Here is a 10,953-nt window from a genome sequence, read left to right as displayed (position 1 = left end):
GTAATTTGGGCACACATTGTCGAGATTGCGGATGCATATGACGCTTTGACAATACACCGGTGCTTAGCCGCTCCTTTGACAGGATGACTAAATTAACAATCGAGGCAGTCGAGGTATCTAAACTGAAGGACCTATCTGTGAGCATGGCGCCTCTTACACTGACAGTAGGAGAGAAGCAGCTTCTGGGTATTTATGGTTTGGCGAAAAAGTAATTTTGATTAAGCGGCGGCTTGTACATGTGATTGCTGCGTCTGTTTCTTTATTTTCATGTGTCCGATTTATGGCATACGTTTCGTGCAATCCCGGAAATAAAGTAGTTGGAAGTCAGCACCCATTTGTGTTGCAATCTCTTCTTGTCCTTCATTTGGTGGTGCTCTTAAGCGTTCGTCGCGTGCTCAATGAACATAAGTGTTTTTTGACTTCACACAAATGCCGGATATTACAATTAGCCAGCATTGAATCCGAAGAGCTGCTTTTTTTAAAGCTGTCGGAGCTAGTTCTTTTTTCGCGTGGTGACACGACGAGGTCCTCCACCACCCTTAGAATTTTTCCACAAGCTTCTAAACTATATGTGACAATGTTCTCGAGGCGCGTTGACTTCAGATGGGATGTACGTCATGTATCAGGTAACATTAGCCTATTTCTACGGCAGCAAACGACGTCTGTTAAGGTGATTCTTCTGTGTTTCTTGGCGTTCATGTCGCTGAGCTAAGTGCGCCCCTGCTGACGTCATGTTACTTAACTTTGTACTTCTTCATTTTGACGGCTTCCGCCGTGCTTGCGCCGTATTACTTCTCCGTTTATGGGCCTAAAGTTGGACTGCGGAGGCTGCTTGACCGTGTGCCAGGCATCGCATTATCTTTTGTCGTATGTCCTTCTTATCTCTGTTCGGGCTGTGTTCTCGCATCAGTTTTCGCGTCTTGGACGCCACAGACTGCTTGGCGACTTCAAATGCTATTTTTTTTTTTTTTGCCGTATCCAAATTTTCTCAAGCTTGACGTACTCGTTTATACCGTACTTGTAAAAACGTATCGAAGAAACCAGAAAAAGTGTGTGCAAAGTGAAAGATTTTTTTTGTGCGTAGTGACAGAGTATGATGGATTGTTCATAAATGTGTCTAAGCATCATAATCCTATTCCAAGGCATCGCAGGCTCGAATGAACGAAAGTCAAAGTGGTTGTATGATTATTTTTGTATTTTCCAGTGATGTGTCATAATTACAGAGTAACGAAATTTTATTATATTGTTATGTTGCATTTTCCTATAAACATAATTCAATCGACGGAACAAGCTACGGATTAAGGTAAATGATGACGTGGATTAATGCATGTGTTACTGACACGCTCAAGTTGATCATCGGCTAGAGACAATGCAAGAGAAGAAACATTTTTCTTTCGGCTATTGCTGATGGAGTTCCGCCCCACGAACATCCCGCCAAACTGGCAGTGCCCTTATGAAAATAGTGTTGGGCAGTCATACTTAGCTCAATGAAGTTAAATGAAGGCATATTCTGTACGCAAAGAGGTCTATTTACACGAAGGTGAAAGTGCGTGGTTCTTTTCTCTTGCCAGAACTTGATACAACTGGCTCAGACAAGTCCCGCACACAAATTTGCATGCGCCGTAACTGAAGGAGTTATGCGAAACTGAATGTTGCCACTCGCGTAAGAGCAGACGGCATAATAATTTACGTAAGGCTGTTCGAATACCGAAATTTTCGAATCGGGTCGAATACGAATATTGGAGGAAAAACTACTTTCGAATACTGAATCAAAAATCGAGTACTCCCAACGAGCTAGCACGCTCCGCATGCTCCAGACGGGGTCCTACCCCTATAGGGGCTTTCTGAACATGCTCCACCCGGACATTGATCCACTCTGCCCAGATTCTGGCACTGAATTTAGCTCATTAAATCATATGATCTGGCAGTGCCCTGTGTTACAGGATTTAAACCGAGAAGAAGACTGGACGAAGCCCATCACAGACCCGAAACAAGACGTCCAGCTCCTGGCTGCCCAGAGGGCCCGTGAACAAGCGGAAAGGCATGGCCTCTCTGTTCCGACATGTGACTAGCCAACGGCTGGGTAAGGGCCTGCAGGCCCCCGCTTAGCTCCTCAGGACCCCAATAAAGTCGTTTACTACTACTACTACTCACAATTTTCTAGTTTCTTAAAAAATAATTTGATGAAAAACTTTCGTGAAATGCGTTCCGCAACGAAGGACTTGTTCACGTTGATTTATACATACAATGCCGTTATGAACTGGGTGTCAGGGCAACTGAGAAGCTGTTAAGTGAGCAACAAGGCGAAGTACGTTCACATCTGGTGCACAATGACCATGAAACTAACGAAAAAAAAAATCACCGACGATTACGATACTCCCTAATGCGAAATTTGAGCTTTCATTTCGCGATATATTGACTGGCACGGACAATCTGTCTGTTTCAACCACTGTTTCCAAAGTTTTGCTGACGAAGTGAATCGAGCGCGGGATCAGTAGTCGTAATTCACTTTCGGGGACGAACGTACTCGCGTGCTTTCATGGCGCTCAATAATTTTGGGCGTTGAAGCAACGCGTAGGACGAGAACAATGAAAAATAAACGACACATGCGCTGACTAAACTGTTGATCTTTCATTGTCCTCGTAAAGGGAACACCAACTAGTCCAACGTCAGTCCCATATATTCCACTTGATACTATTTGTGTTTTATTGGCTTGGAATTTACCGAGCGAAAACAGCGACCTCTTATCCATGGTCCTGCGAAAACATGAACTGCCAGCTGACAATTACTTGGTTACACAACAAAAAGTTTACACCTGCAGTGCGAGCACAGTCGTTGGTAGTGCGTGACAACTTGAAAAGAATATATGACGAATGTCTTAGAGTCTACACTGGCGGTTCACTTGATATGGAACACGACGCAAGCTCAGCATCATTTGTGATTCCACCACTAAACGTGTCTTAGACTGCTAGACTTGAGTGCGTCGTGGAAGCGTGGCCATTGAAGGAACCTTAAACCATTTCCCGCCATTGTTCCCATTTGGAAACACAACACGTCGTGATCTTATGAAGCCATATACTTACTAAAATTTAAAAAAGTGCTAGTATTTGGTAAAACATCTTTAAAATGCTTAGTGTTATTTCGAAGCAAAGAAAGTTCATTTTTTAGTTTCGTACTTTATGTTACGTGGTGGAAACTTCAGAGCAGTTGTTGCGTGAGCACGGCGATCCGCCGCACGGAGCAGCTCTGCGAAAAAAGGTATGTTTTTAAACTGCCTGGTAAGAATTAATTCTTTACTCTACTTTCTTTTTGAATGTGTTTAATATTAGGACAGGCGAAATAGAGTAGCTGTTTGCGTGGACAGTGCAAAAATGACCGCAAATGTCTGCATGTTCCCATTTGAGAACGTTGGCGCAAAGTGGGCTAGGGGGAGCAGCCGTACTGCAGTTGCGTGTATGTTGGCTTCAACGCGTCTACTTCATCCATATGCCTCGGAAGAAAAGTTCTTTATGCTAGAGGAAGCGGTGGAAATGATTATCGCCGAGGATTCTGCACAAGTAATCGATGCGGACTATATTGTTACGGATGAGGAGGACGGCGAACGTGATATCGCCGTTGTACACGCTCTACCGAATGATGTTGCACGTGAGGTTGAATTCCACACGGCTGATGCCGCCGAATGTGAAGAAGCTCTCCAGGAAGCAGCGTCCCAAAGTACGAAAACAGCATATAAAGATTCTCCTGTCTGGAGGCGAACTACTCACTATACAGGCCAATAGTAGAGACTGAGCAACTGCGAGCTACCCATGCCGAGCTTATGCATAAGGAGCCCTTTGATCTCTTTGCTTGTCTACTGAACACGGAAATTAGAGGCCTCATAACCGACGAATCCAATCATTATGCCTGGCAACAGAACGACCACAGCGTGAACGTAGCTGAAGAACATATACTTCAGTTTGTCGTCATTCTATTTTTGAGTGGTTACCACAAGCTCCCACGCTCTTACCTCTATTGGTAGAAAGCTGCGGACCTCAGCATTCCTTTAGTGGCAAATCCGTGCGAAATTCTGGCTAATAAAGAAGTACATCTATGCGACTGACAATGGAAACCTTGAGAAGAGTGAGAAGATGGCGAAGATAAGACGTCTACTTAGGTTTGTCAATAGCTTCCTTCAGCAGTTCTGAAGTTTTTCAAAGAATCTCAGCGTGGACTAGAAAATCATGCAGTTTTGTGGTCGACACAGCTGTAAAAAGTTCCTACACGGAGAACCAATAACCAATACGCTTTGGTTACGAGGAATGAATCCTTTGCTCTTCATTAGGGCATCCCTTGAACAATGATATCTACTGCGGGAAAAACGACGGCGAAAAGACGAATCTACCGCTTGAAGCACGCGTTGTTTTTGACGCTCTCAAGTGCGTTGGGCGTCAACAAACCATGTTATTATTATGGACAATTTTTTCACATCACATGGTTTACTGCAAGAGCTGAAAGTACGTGGATTCAGAGCAACAGTAACCGTGAGGGAGGTGACGTTGAAGAAATGCCCGCTTCCGGATTCGAAGGAACTAGCCAGTCAAAGCAGATGATCTTTTGATTTTATGTGCGGTGGTGACGTCCTTGGGGGCTGTCAAGGGGAATGACAATAAGTGTGTGTGCGTTGCCACAAATTATTATGACATTCACCTAAGCGCCACAGCCAACCGCTACAGCCAAAAGGAGCGAAAGCGAGCTCCAGTTCCCCAACCGAGAGTAATAGAATAATGCAACAAGCATATGGGTGGTGTCGACCTGCTTGATTGGTCCATCAGCGATTATCATCATTGCCTGCATGGTAAAAATAGGTATTGGCCATTACTGAGAAATCTGCTCGTAAAACTGCGCGTTGCAGCCTGGAGGCTGCACACAGAAATAGGGAGTGAACTGCCGCTTGAACAGCTTCAGTTCACGAGGCTCATCATCCAAGGTCTGCTGGCCCAGAGGCTGGACACCCGAGAACGGCCTGGCCTTTCAGCTGCTCTTCTTTTCCACAGCAATGAAGGTCGCGGTCATCATCTGGTGCCGTTGGGAAACAAGAGCCGGTGCCACCAGGGCACCAAAAACACACGAATGAAGAAAAAAAAAGCGCACGTGGAGTACCACACTTTGCTTCTCGCCCACTGGGAGGAAGAAAGCAGTCCCAGCATACATACGCTTGGGGCCATTGTTCCCAATTGGGAACACAATGTTTTGCACACTACTGATGTCAATGAAATAAATTTTTTTCCATATACAACTCCCACCGCTAGCCAAGCTGAAAGTGTTTTGTTTTTGCTGCGCCTCATCTAGTAGCGGCGTTTGATGTGTTAAGGAAACTACAAGTATTGTCGGGCGTTGAGAGTTGTTATGCTGTCGGGCAGCAAGTCCGCTCTGTAGTTGTGGAAGCAATGATTTGTTTTGGAGAAATGCACGCCTTATCAAAGAACTGTGTAGTCTAGAAGTTATCTTCAATTGCTCCCGTCGATCGCAGGCGTAGCGGGAAATGCGGCTGCTGATAGACTTGCGCGAGGCGCCTTAGAAGAGAGGCCAACAAGGAAGGCTTCCACAGATACCCAACTTATTATAAAACAGGTCGTGGCCAGTAGTTTTCACTGTTTATGCTCACCATTTCACCAGCCTTTTGTGACGAAGGGCTGCGCAGACCAGAGGTCTCCCTGCAGCATCGCTTCGGCCCGGGGTCATCACGTACTCCGACATGACTGCAGAATATCAGGCTCACCACGTCGGCGTTTGTATGAATTGTAATACATTATGCGATGGTGAACAGTATTTATTGGAGTGTCCTAGATTTTCTACAGTGCGCAAACTTTTGTTGGAACGCGCTCCAGCGTCTAGGCTCTCTACAGTATAATGTAAACGACACTGAGCATTCAGGAAGAAGGTGTCTAGACTCGTCCTGAAATGTTTAAGTCATGTGGACATAGCCAATGAGGGTTAGCTCTTGAAGATTAATTTAGGGGCGTTATGTCTTGAGATGACCCGCCCGGCGCGTCATCGTGCGCGGTTTTTATTACAGGGAACGGGCTTGCGTCCAGTTCCGCCTTACTTTGCGAATTGACTCGTTTAAGTAGATGAAACTGTCATTAAAGGCGCATTTTAGCATAGAATTCAATGCCCTTGCTTCTCGCAAAGCAATATCTAAAGCATTAGTGAAATTCCTTTTTCCCGTTCCCCTTCATCGTTCACATTACGTTCAATGTCGCTACCAAGATGTGCTTATAGAGCCCGTTGGGTGTGCTGTTCTACTGGGATAAAAAAAACTTTTCTTTAAACTACATTAAGCAATACTTCCAGTGAAAGTGTGGTTACAAGCAAATAACGTTTTTGTGCCTTGGTCGACCAATGGCCGCCGGTGTCATTGGCCTGAAGTGGTTGATCACTGTTCTGTAGTTTGTCAGGGCATTGCGTTTTTAGGGGACATGCTATAGAGAACGCTAAGAAAGACATGGACACCACACCACATACAGTTCGTTACATTCCAAGTAGCAATTTTGGCGACATGCCTTACGAGATAATTGTGCTGCTTGGCTTGCATACGTTCTGTTAGAGAAGAATGTCGGATAGGCACGGTGAAAGACCGAGATGTACTAGATTCTTCTTTCCAGGAGTCTGCAGCCCATGTAAGGAATATGTAGGCTGGTGGAAGAACCGCCATACTTGGTGGCGACGCTGAATGGAAGTGCATGCTTATCTGCGCTCGAGGTATTTTGGGTTCAGCTGCAGTGTTCTTTCATTTCTGTTTGGGATGTTTGCATGTGCGGTCTTCCATGCAATAAAAAACAAAAGGTTGCGCGATAGCGTGGTGACGAGTGCCTGCGACTCCCAAATGCACACTGCTCAAGTAACATGGCTTCAAATCTCAGTTGTGGTGGTTGTGGCACGTTTTCTTTTCCTTGGCCCTGTAGCGATGGCCAAGCTGTTGACGACCAGGCGACCCGACGACGACAAAAGTCGTTATGTGTCGTCGATGGCGACAAAATCGTGCATAACGTAACGGAATAGACGAACGGATGGATGGGCAGGGTAAACGCAATTTCGCGGGCTTAACTGCAGTTGCAGAGACAATATTTGCGTTTGAGGGTAGCCAACCGGACTCTATTATGGTTAACCTCCCTCCCTTCTGCTTTTCTCTTTTCCTCCTTGATTTTGAAAGCGTCAATTTTACCCTAGAAAAGCCAACGTATCATTTTCCATAGCCTGAGCTTCGTACCTCTATATGTAGATTTACATCGAAAAACACAAAATTCGCCGTAACCCATCTTGAAATGAACTTTCAGTTGCAAATTGTGATAGATCGCGGCCGCGGTCGTGCTGGTCGCTCTTTTGATTGGTGAGAAACCGAAAAGCGTTCGTGTACCTAGATTTCGGTGTATGCGAAAGAACCCAGTCAAATTTAGCCCTGAGTGCCACTCGACGGCGTGCCTCCTAATGAGAACGTGGTTTTGACAACCAGAACAGAAAAATGTGTGTTTTAGCGTTTAATTACCAATAAAAATTACTACATTGATTAACTTATAATTAAAGTAAACTTTATTTATTTATTGGCACGAACGTGCTCTCGACGTTCAGAAATAAAAGCGAACAAGTTGTGATTTTCGTTAGTGTGGAGTAATGTTTCGGCTTTACCGTGTAAGGTGATGATGTTGCGCGGGATGAATTGAGATTTTATACTGGAATCGGTGGGTCGGCAGCTGTTGACTAAACAGATAAATTTAAAGCATAGTATTTAGGCTTGCATACGTCTTAAGCTGATGTGAGGACTCAGCTGCAATTGTCTTGCCCGCTTCTCGACAAACGCGCCCCGTTTTATCAAACGCGCAATGCGGTGGGGGCCAAGTTGTGCGCAGCTTACAACAGATGGCGTTGGTGCTCCTCCGACCTTGTAACCCTAGTGTTTGTGAGAGTAGCGCCATCATTAGAAGCTTTCCGTCACGCGGTTGCTCTCTGCCGCACACTGTATTCTCCGCTTCCTCTTTTCTGTTAGGCGTCTGCTGACACGTGACCCAAAGAAATTTTTGCCGTTGTTTCTTTTTTCACGGAGAAGGACGCCCGTACGTTTACTGAGCAACGCAGCTGCGCACACATTGCGAGGGCTCTCCGCTGTGAGCCCGTCGACTAAACTAGTTCATGTTCACGGACACAGTTTACGTAAATCCCGTGTTGAGCTGCCCGCTGTGCGCCTGTGGCAAATTATTATGTGAAACCGAGACTGGGTTCTAGAAGCTCAACGAATCGCTATACGCCCGCGTTCTTTAGATTTAAAGAGACTGCTTGTTAAGGGCAGTTGTACAGCGAGTTGGGTGAGTTGGCGTCTTCCTGTCGACTGTTACACAAACGTGCCCAAGCTTGACAGGAGCTGTGAGGGGAATAGTGACCCCATGATGATTGGCAATATATTTTCAAGGCATGCGACAGCAATAAACATAAGTTCAAACAGCTACTTCCTTTGGCTTATCCCTCTTACTTCATGCACTCGCCTGCGCATCACTCAGCTTGATCTGCCTTATTAACATGTCATAGGTTTGAGCGATTAATTTTGTGGGGTAGCTGGATGCTACTGACCTACCAACTTCTGCATGGAAACTTTTTTGCACAGTACGTGAACAAAATTTCTCAAGTTGTGAGTAAAGGCTAGATAACAAAATGATATGAGTGGCCCGAATTAAAGCTAAGTAAATGTTTATTAGCTTGGGTCTCCAACTCCAAAAAAGATGATTATGCGTCCATTTCAAGTGAATGCTAAGAAATTGGAGCTAGTCATGCTTCAATATTTCAAACGTAAAACGATGTTTCGAGCCGCAGTCATTAAATGTATTTAATATGTTACGAACTTTATAGGTTGGCGATTCTTCAGGGATATGTAGATAATCATCGTCATACCTGCAAATTTCCGCAAACATTCCACGGATTCGTTCATTTAGTTGTCAATCAGCAGGGCTCAAAAATTATTTTTTGGAACCAAAGGAGCATATGATGACGGGCGTCACTCATCACTTCATATAATTGGACACCTTGGAAGCTGTGGAAAATCGTGTCCAAATGTAATGTATCGAGCAATACAAGAAGGCAGGAAACCAGGAGGGCGTTTCAGACAGCCTCAAACCCAACTAGGGGAAACAAAGCGGAAACAAAGTGGAAAAGGGGACGCGGTTCTACGAACTGTTGGCGCTCTCACCATCCATCTGTTTGAATGAAACACTGAACTTCACATCGCCATCGGAGAGCGATAACGCTGTTCGATATTGGGATTACTGGTAATGCGCTCGAGCACGCAAGAAAGGTAACGCCATTTTTAATTTCAATTTTGTGTTTCGTACAACTTGTAAAGGGAAAAATATATGCACGTAAAGGTTTGTTAAAAACTGTGTTTTGGCGCTCGTCATTTGGTAACAAAATATAAAGTATGCAAAAATAAGACAGTAACAATATACCAGCAGCTAAAGCTTTCTGTCTTGTAAATTGGGTGGAATAGTAATGTCGCCGCATTGATGCTTTCTATTATTTCATGCGGTGACACGCAGGAACTATATGAAGGTGCTGTCACCGTGAAGGCACTTTGATTCGTCTCATGTTGCTTGAAACAGAAAGTCAGAGGATGCCAAATCCAAGATTAGCTTTGAAAGATGAATTTGCATATCGTCCCAGAAGTTCTAAATGTTCTAAATGCTGATGTCAGCACTCCTCGTGCACCATTCGTGTCTCATTACCTCTCCATAATTAAAGATGTGTGCCACAAACAACGCTGTATGAATGACACACAAGTCCAGCTTGAAAGTATACTACCCATCCCGGTCCAGTTCATTGAAGGCGTGAAACACATTTCGTAATTTATCAATTAGAAATAGGCAGCTTTGGTAAATCACATCAATTATTAGTTGTTAACCAAGACCATTGCAAGAAATCGCCCTTTTCTTTCCCCCCCGGAGACTTGTTTATAGACGTGCGTCCACTCTGGACTAAGCCATCCCCCTTCACACAGAGACACATTTATGGATGTGCGTCTGCTGCGAACTACAGAATGTGCAGTCTCTGCAGCACACTCTCTTCTTCTGGACCCAGAGGCTGGAGAAAGCATATTCAAAGTTATATTACAAGCTTCCAATACTACACACTCCAGCTGCGGTGGTCAGCAGCAAACTTTAGGCAAGCTACTTTGTTGGCTGCGAAGAGAATGGGCTTCCGAGTCACCACACAACTTTGCAGTTCTGCTCTGTCAACGCGAAAAGCACTGCGCACATCGTTCGCACTTTCGAATGCTTTGTCATTAACTGCAATAACAATGCACAGGTCTTGGTCAGTCGAAGTGCCAAGGAGTGGTCTCGTGTGCAGTGCATCGGTCGTGTGTGCGTCGTTTTCGGCTAGCTCGGGTATACCTGTTTACCGACTTCAAGAAGGCATGGCTGTGATTATCAAGCAGGGATTATCAAGCAGGGATTATCATGCAGGGATTATCATGCAGGGATTATCAAAAAATAGTAATAATAATAAACGATAGTTTAGAAATCATTTTTAAGATTGTTATTCTTTGTCGTTCGTCGTCATGATCCGCGTCCGCCATGCCCCAAAGTGCTAATTGTGATTGACAGCTCATCACGTAATTTGATGTTAAAGGAACCGGTTTAAGTTACAGTTCAATATATTGCAGTCATGTCTAACTGCCCCGAAAGGATAGTAAATAAAAATTTGTAAAACAAACACGAACGAAAAGACCAGAGAGTGACATGCTGTATTTTTCGCTAAACTGCACCAGACTACGAGTTCCTGCGATGCATAAGTGCCTTATCATCGTTAACGATTGGTGCGATGCCTTCGACTGCCAATCCGCAGAGGCACAATCACGGCGAGTGCACCATCAGTAAAGCGGGACATAAATTGTTTCCAACAGCGCCGGGTGGGTATTTCCACCAAGTCCAT

The sequence above is a fragment of the Dermacentor andersoni genome, chromosome 5, assembly GCF_023375885.2.
Source record: "Dermacentor andersoni chromosome 5, qqDerAnde1_hic_scaffold, whole genome shotgun sequence".
Lineage (NCBI taxonomy): Eukaryota > Metazoa > Arthropoda > Arachnida > Ixodida > Ixodidae > Dermacentor > Dermacentor andersoni.
Note: the sequence above shows the minus strand (reverse complement) of the source record.